Source organism: Oryctolagus cuniculus, chromosome 5 (assembly GCF_964237555.1).
Source record: "Oryctolagus cuniculus chromosome 5, mOryCun1.1, whole genome shotgun sequence".
NCBI lineage: Eukaryota > Metazoa > Chordata > Mammalia > Lagomorpha > Leporidae > Oryctolagus > Oryctolagus cuniculus.
The window spans coordinates 36272125-36281010 of record NC_091436.1 but is presented as its reverse complement, the minus strand read 5'-3'; positions in this window follow the sequence as shown (position 1 = coordinate 36281010).

Sequence of the window (8886 nt, the reverse complement as noted above, 5' to 3'; positions counted from 1 at the left end):
CAGCCACTCTAGAAAACAGCCTGGTAAGTTTCTCAAGAAAACAATCAAGCCCCACCCTTTCTCCTGGCTTTGAGAGGTGGGGCAGTATGCCAGCTCCTCCTTCATTCTCCTCCTCCATGCACTGGAGGAGGCCAACAGGATGGAGTTTGTGGGGGAATTTAGAAGGCCCAGTGCTGGAAGAAATTCTGTGTTGAGTTATTTTATATAGGTTGTGCCATTAGCCAAACTGACTCCTATAGACAGAGAAGAAAAGCTGAAGTCTTGCATGTGTTGACTATAAACATCCAGGATCTAAGTCTGATTGGATTCACCACAGTTCTGACTGATATAATTTGTTCAAACACAAGATCCACTATTGTGCAATGCCCATCTGTGAATTCCCCCTCTTCTTAATCGACTAACCAAAGATTTGAGGGCTGTGCTAAGAGAAATTTCCATAGCTATGGGAATGAAGAAGCTATGAGCAGTTCATTCCAATTAACAATACTGACTTAACACTAGGATATTTTCTTCTTTCAGAAGATGCACCAAAACTGTTGAAATCTTTACTTAGTATAGAGTTGATCTTCTGTATATAAAGATAATTAAAAATGAATCTTAATGAAGAATGAGATGGGAGAGGGAGTAGGAAGTGAGACGGTGGGCATGGGAGGGCCGGTATAGGCTATAATCCAAAAGTTGTACTTATAAAATTTATATTTATTAAATAAAATCTTTCTATTTAAAAAAAGAAAGAAAAAGAAAAAAATGAAAAAAAATGCACCAACTAGCATACGACGCATTGTTGAAGTTTCCTTACTCTGTTAGATGACTCTCCTCTTTTTAAAAATTTTTTAAAGATTTATTTATTTATTTGAAATTCAGAGTTACACTGAGAGAGAAAGAGAGGCAAAGAGAAGGAAAGAGGTCTTCCGTCTGCAGGTTCACTCCAGTTGGCCGCAATGGCTAGAGATGCACCAATCCAAAGCCATGAGTCAGGAGCTTCTTCGACGTCTTCCCATGCGGGTGCAGGGGCCCAAGGACTTGGGCCATTTTCTACTGCTCTCCCAGGCCATTAGCAGAGAGCTGGATTGGAAGTGGAGCAACTGGGACTTGATCCAGCGCCCAAATAGGATGCTGTCACTACAGGCAGCGTCTTTACCCATTCCACCACAGTGTTGGCCCCAATAATTCTCACCTTTCTAATGCACATCCTTTGCCTTCCTTATTAATTCGTGTTCCAGGTCCAGAGGCTGGACAACAACTAGAAGCCTCACCAACAACCAAGCCACTCAAATCTTTATCAGAGAAGGAAATGAAAGAGGCCAAAGTAAACCAGTAACAGTGACAAGAGAACAAAAAACAACAGAGGAAACAAACACAACCAAAAGTTCTGAAAACATAGAAGGAAAAGATGTTAATGTTATGTACAAATAGAAGGTTTATCAGCACTGTTTTTAATTCTCTTAAGACAATGGGGGTGGATGTTTGGCGCTTGGGACACTCACATCCTGGATCAGAGTGCCTGGTTTCAAGTCTCAGCTCTACTCCCCTAAGGCATGTCTTAGTGGCAGTAGGTGATGGTTCATGTACTTTGGTCCCTGTCATCTAAGTGGGGGACCCGGGTTGAGTTCCTAGCATCTAGGCATTTTGGGAGGGTGAATAAGTAAGATGGGAGGTCTCTCTGTATCTCACAAATAAAATAAATAATTTTCATAAAACCCTGCCTGTATTTGTTCAACAACTGATTTCACAGTTGTCAATGTTTTGATATCTAATACTGTGACATAACTGATTTAGTATTCCAGTTTCCTCTTGAATGACACAAACTTAACAAATGCTACAACATGCTACCTTGTGTATTTCTCAGGCAGTTGCTGACCCATGTCAACATGGAGAACACTTTGGGTTGTTTGTTCTAGTAGGGATGATGAAATTCAGTAAATTCTAAGTCAAAAGTTGTCACTGAATACCAGGCTTTGCTAGAATGTACCCTGTAACACTCAACTATGAACAGGCTGGGATAAAAAAGAAGTAAACAGTGGATTTTCAGAAAGAAACTAGAGCAAATAGTTCTAAGTTTTTTGTTTTGTTTTTTTTTTTTGTTTTTGTTTTTTTGTTTGTTTGTTTTTGACAGGCAGAGTGGACAGTGAGAGAGACAGAGAGAAAGGTCTTCCTTTTGCCGTTGGTTCACCCTCCAATGGCCGCCGCGGCCTGCGCACTGTGGCTGGCGCACCGCGCTGTTCCAAAGCCAGGAGCCAGGTACTTCTCCTGGTTTCCCATGGGGTGCAGGACCCAAGGACTTGGGCCATCCTCCACTGCACTCCCGGGCCACAGCAGAGAGCTGGCCTGGAAGAGGGGCAACCGGGACGGAATCCGGCACCCTGACCGGGACTAGAACCCGGTGTGCTGGCGCCACAAGGTGGAGGATTAGCCTAGTGAGCCGCGGCGCCGGCTTCTAAGTTGTTCTTAATGAAGACTGAAAACTCAAGCTTTAGTATATTTTGTTAATGTTTTATACAATTTTTTGTCAAATATATTGCTTCTCAGTTTTACTCTCCTGTGGATTTCAGAAAATGACACACAACAGTGAAACAAAGGAAAGATGACTATCATGGTGTTTGGATCTTTCCATTTAGATATGATTGTATATGAATAGAGATTATCTGCCTCTTTGCTTCTGATTTATTAAATCTAACAAAAAAAAATGGCTGGGAAGCAGGCATTAAGCCTAGTGGCAAAAATGTACACATTCTGGGCCGGAGCTGTGGTGCAGTGGGTTAACGTCCTGGCCTGAAGCGCCGGCATCCCATATGGGCGCCGGTTCCAGACCCGGCTGCTCCACTTCTGATCCAGCCCTCTGCTATGGTCTGGGAAAGCAGTAGAAGATGGTCCAAGTCCTTGGGCCCCTGCACCTGCCTGGGAGACCAGGAAGAGGCTCCTGGCTCCTGGCTTTGGATAGGCGCAGCACTGGCCATTGCAGCCAACTGGGGAGTGAACCAGCAGATGGAAGACCTCTCTCTCTCTCTGCCTCTCCTCTCTCTATGTAACTCTGACTTTCAAATAAATAATAAAATAAATCTTTTTTTAAAAAAATAAGGAAATAGTTTAAAAAATGTACACATTCTGTATTAGAGAGTGCCCTGGGTTCAGTTCTTGGCTCCTTCTTCTTTTTTTTTTTAACTTTAATTTAACAAATATAAATTTCCAAAGTACAGTTTATGGATTACAGTGGCTTCCCCCTCCATAACTTCCTTCCCATCCACAACCCTCCCATCTTCCCCTCCCTCTCCCATTCCATTCACATCAAGATTCATTTTCAAATATCTTTATATACAGAAGATCAATTTAGTATATATTAAGTAAAGATTCCAACAGTTGGTGGGAATGCAAACTGGTAAAGCCACCATGGAAGTCAGTCTGGAGATTCCTCAGAAACTTGAATATAACCCTACCATACAACCCAGCCATCCCACTCCTTGAAATTTACCCAAAGGAAATTAAATTGGCAAATAAAAAAACTGTCTGCACATTAATGTTTATTGCAGCTCAATTCACAATAGCTAATACCTGGAATCAACCCAAATGCCCATCAACAGTAGACTGGATAAAGAAATTATGGGATATGTACTTTATATTTTTTTTAACTTTTATTTAATGAATATAAATTTCCAAAGTACGGCTTATGGATTACAATGGCTTCCCCCCCATAACGTCCCTCCCACCCACAACCCTCCCCTTTCCCACTCCCTCTCCCCTTCCAATCACATCAAGATTCATTTTCGATTCTCTTTATATACAGAAGATCAGTTTAGCATACATTAACTAAAGATTTCAACAGTTTGCTCCCACACAGAAACATAAAGTAAAAAATAATAGATGATTTTTTTTTAAATGATGATGAAATCAGATCAGACCTATTGTCATGTTTAATCCCAGTGAGAGTCAAGTTGGGAATTGATAATTTCTTCTTCTTCTTCTTTTTCTTTTTTTTTTTTTTTTTTACAAAAGATCAGTTTAGTATGCATTAAGTAAAGATTTCAACAGTTTGCATCCCCATAGAAACACAAAGTGAAATATAATGTTTGAGTACTCGTTATAGCATTAAGTCTCAATGTACAGCACATTAAGGACAGAGATCCTACATGAGGAGTAAGTGCACAGTGACTCCTGTTGTTGACTTTACAAATTGACACTCCTGTTTATGGCATCAGTAATCTCCCTATGCTCCAGTCATGAGTTTCCAAGGCTATGGAAGCCCCTTGAGTTCTCTGACTCTTATCTTGTTTAGACAAGCTCATAGTCAAAGTGGAGGTTCTCTCCTCCCTTCAGAGAAAGGTACCTCCTTCTTTGAAGACCTGTTCTTTCCACTGGGATCTCACTCACAGAGATCTTTCATTTAGGGTGTTTGTTTTTTGTTTTTGTTTTTGTTTTTGTTTTTGTTTTTTGCCAGAGTGTCTTGGCTTTCCATGCCTGAAATACTCTCATGGGCTTTTCATCCAGATCCGAATGCCTTTAGGGCTGATTCTGAGGCCAGAGTGCTGTTTAGGACATCCGCCATTCTATGAGTCTGCTGAGTATCTTGCTTCCCATGTTGGATCACTCTCCCCTTTATTTATTCTATCGGTTAGTATTAGCAGGTACTAGACTTGTTTATGTGGTCCCTTTGACTCTTAGTCCTTTCATTATGATCAATTGTGAACTGAAATTGATCACTTGGACTAGTGAGATGGCATTGGTACATGCCACCTTGATGGGATTGAATTGGAGACCCCTGGCATGTTTCTAACTCTACCATTTGGGGCAAGTCAGCTTGAGCAGGGACACGTACTTTATAGAATACTATACAGCAGTCAAAAACAATGAAATCCGATCATTTGCAACAAGATGGAAGGCTCCTTCTTCTGACTCTAGCTTCCTGCTAATGCAGACTTTAGGAGACCACAGTGATGGCCCAAGGAATTGGGTCCTCATCATGCATGTGGGAGACCTGAACTGAGTTCCCAGCTTTCAGATTTGACGCAGCCCAGCAGCCTCAGCTGTTTTAGGCATCTGAAGAGACTCTCCCTGCCTCTCTGGGTCTCAAATAAATAAAATTCTTTTATATAATTGTTGGCTATATCAAAAATCACTATCTATTTCTTTTGCCAGCTAGGCTTGAAAGGGTATTTATTTGTACATATTTAAATCTTGATAATTTAATAAACAAGTAAATAGAAAAATATTTAATTTTCTTTGGCCAAAATCAAGTTTCCTATCCACAATGAGTACGTTATTTAGAGGAAAAGAAAACTAATGATGCCATTACATCTCAGTAGCTGTTTTCCTGGCAATTTATCCTAGAGAAATGAAGGTTTATGTTCCCACAAAAATATGTCCTTGAATATTCACAGCACTTTTATTTGTAATAATCCGGAGCTGGAAACAATCCATATGTCAGTCAACAACAACAAAGATGTAGCATATCTATATCATGGGATACTATGCAGCAGCATAAAGAAACGAACTACAGATTTACACAACAATCTGGAGGATCTCAAGCGCATTATGCTGAGTGAAAGAAAAAAATCCCCAAATGACACATACATATGATTCCATTTAAGCAATGTTTCTTGAAATGACTAGTAATGGAGAACAGACTACTGATTGCCAGCAGCAAAGGGGAGACAGGCAGGTGTGACTACAAAAAGGATGTGTTGGGAAAGCCCCAGATCATGGCTATGATATTGTACTAGGTAGTGTTACAAGATGTTAGCATCCAGAAAAACCGAGGAAAGTGTACCCATCATCTCTGGGCCTCATTTCTCACAAATGCATGTGAGATGCCTGAACTTCTTGCTTCAGGGTCAGCTTTCCCATATCTCAGCTGTTCCTAGCTCTCTTGTATCTTCATTCACCATCAGTGAAGATACATTATCTTGATTCTACAGATATTCTAAATATTACCTATAATCATTGAGCCCCAAACCACTAGTTTCTAAGTGGTTTCTCTAGTTTCTTGCTGTCCTCCCACAAGTGGCTTGATTAACTGATTTGGACCTTGCTGGTGATAAAGCTTTGTCAGAGCTGAGTCCATCAGAACAGCGTACAGTGCGTACAGCACATAGATGCCTGCAGTAAAATACTTTAAGTTACACTGTATTTAACATTTTAATGCTTCTTAATTTTAACTTCATATACTGAGTAGATTTGGAAAGATAAGACTCTGCCAGCTCCATGAGTTATTATTTAGACATGGAGGGTATGTTATATATGGATTAGCTTCCACTTGCTGAGGGTGATTATGCTTTGGAGAATACCAGTTCAGCCAGTTTGAGTTGGAAAAATATGCAAAACCAAATTAATATGTAGTGTTTTACCTAAAGATATTCTTCAAACCATGCCCACATTCCATTATTTTCCTCATCTTTACTTACAAAAAAAAAAAAAAAAAACAAACAAAGATAAATGTTAGATATCCAAAGAAATTTCTAATGGAAAGCCTATCTTTACAATTCTATCAAAATGTGCTTTAAGACATGCATTGACTATGTAGATGCAGATATAATATGAAAAATAAACCTTTACAGATCCACTTATACAAAAACAACTGTATTATGCTCCCTCAAGGAATGTATGGTTGGTTAAGACCTTGATAGTGGAGTAAAGGAAAGAAAGCTAGAATTTAGAGCTTTGAATACTTCCATTTGATCCTAAGAACACATGGAATTGTGATGAAATGTAACAATACAATTGGGGCCGGCGCCGCGGCTCACTAGGCTAATCCTCCTCCGCCTTGTGGCGCCAGCACACCAGGTTCTAGTCCCGGTCAGGGTGCCGGATTCCGTCCCGGTTGCCCCTCTTCCAGGCCAGCTCTCTGCTGTGGCCAAGGAGTGCAGTGGAGGATGGCCCAACTGCTTGGGACCTGCACCCCATGGGAGACCAGGAGAAGCACCTGGCTCCTGGCTTTGGAACAGCGCGGTGCACCGGCCGCAGCGCACCAGCCGCGCCGGCCATTGGAGGGTGAACCAACGGCAAAGGAAGACCTTTCTCTCTGTCTCTGTCACTGTCCACTCTGCTTGTCAAAAAAAAAAAAAAATACAATTGGATTAGTTTAATAATTCTTATTGCTTGTCTAACCCTTGTGTGTTGTTCTAAAAACTAAACTTTAAATCTGTATGGTATTACCTGCTAGGTCTCTGTTCTTTAGTTTAAAAAGAAGAAGAAAAAGAAAATCCCACAGTCTGTACTCAAGAAGTGCCTAGGGCCGGCGCCGCGGCTCACTAGGCTAATCCCCTGCCTAGCAGTGCCGGCGCACCGGGTTCTAATCCCGGTCCGGGCGCCAGATTCTGTCCCGGTTGCCCCTCTTCCAGGCCAGCTCTCTGCTGTGGCCAGGGAGTACAGTGGAGGATGGCCCAAGTGCTTGGGCCCTGCACCCCATGGGAGACCAGGAGAAGTACCTGGCTCCTGCCATCAGATCAGCATGGTGCATCGGCCGCAGCGCGTTGGCCACGGCGGCCATTGGAGGGTGAACCAACGGCAAAGGAAGACCTTTCTCTCTGTCTCTCTCTCTCACTGTCCACTCTGCCTGTCAAAAAAAAAAAAAAAAAAAAAAAAGTTCCTAAAACTGATTTGTGTTGATTTTAAGTCCATCTAATAAATTATATCTGTTTTCTATGGTAAAAAAAAATGCATGCGAGCTAACAGTTATGCAAAATGTTAAAATCTATGTTTAATTATTCATATTTGTATTTATTCCTTTTTTCTTTAGATTTCTGTCATATTATACATGTAAAAGATGTGATGCTGGCCAGCACCGCAGCTCAGTAGGCTAATCCTCCACCTTGCGGCGCCGGCACACCGGGTTCTAGTCCCGGTCGGGGCGCCGGATTCTGTCCTGGTTGCCCCTCTTCCAGGCCAGCTCTCTGCTGTGGCCAGGGAGTGCAGTGGAGGATGGCCCAAGTGCTTGGGCCCTGCACCCCATGGGAGACCAGAAGTACCTGGCTCCTGCCATCAGATCAGCGCAGGGTGCACCGGCCGCAGCAGCAGCCATTGGAGGGTGAACCAACGGCAAAGGAAGACCTTTCTCTCTGTCTCTCTCTCTCACTGTCCACTCTGCCTGTCAAAAAAAAAAAAAAAAAAAAGATGTGATGCTAACATAAAAATATGTTTTACCTATGTATTAACACTATATTCTATGTTTATCTACATAAAGTAGTCACATCTTTTAAAGGGGTTCTTTAAAGCTAGGGACCTTTGTTACATTTGGAAAAATATAAATGTAAAAAATATAAACACACAGTGATTTCCCTTGATAGTTTGACCTACTTTTTGGTTCCAGTCTTCAAAATGTTCTTTCCTGTATCCTTTGTCATATTTTTAAACTTTTTTTCTGTCATTTTTCTTAACACTGCAAAATCCTAAGATGGGGAAGGGGTAAGGTTGGCATCAGACAAGTGCAAACACACTGGTGGGCGAGGTACGTATTGCGGGCAGCGTGCTGGGGATGAGAACAAAGTTGTCTCCACAGAAGGCCTGGAATCTTCGCTTGGACACTGAACCGCAGCCGCGAGCGCGCTGGTAACCGGCAGGGCGGGACCAGCACTACTACTCCCAGACGCCCAGGTCGCCGCTCTCCAGCCCGCCGCTGCCGCCGCTGTGCTTTAACAGCGGCCCCGCGCGGCCGTGGCGGGAACTGCAGGTGCTCAGGGTCCTCCAAGGCCGGCTGGCCAAGGACGCGGGAGTCCCGGCGCTAATGGGCTACCAGAGACGAAAGGCGTTCAAGGAAGGAGTCCAGGGAGACTTCACAAGACGATCAAGGCCTGATCCGGTTCTGCACCCCACGCTGGGGCAGCCGGCCGGGGTCCCAGTCTGTCCAGGTTCTGCTGCAGGAAGGGAAGCAAGGCCACGTGTGCACCCCACGCACTG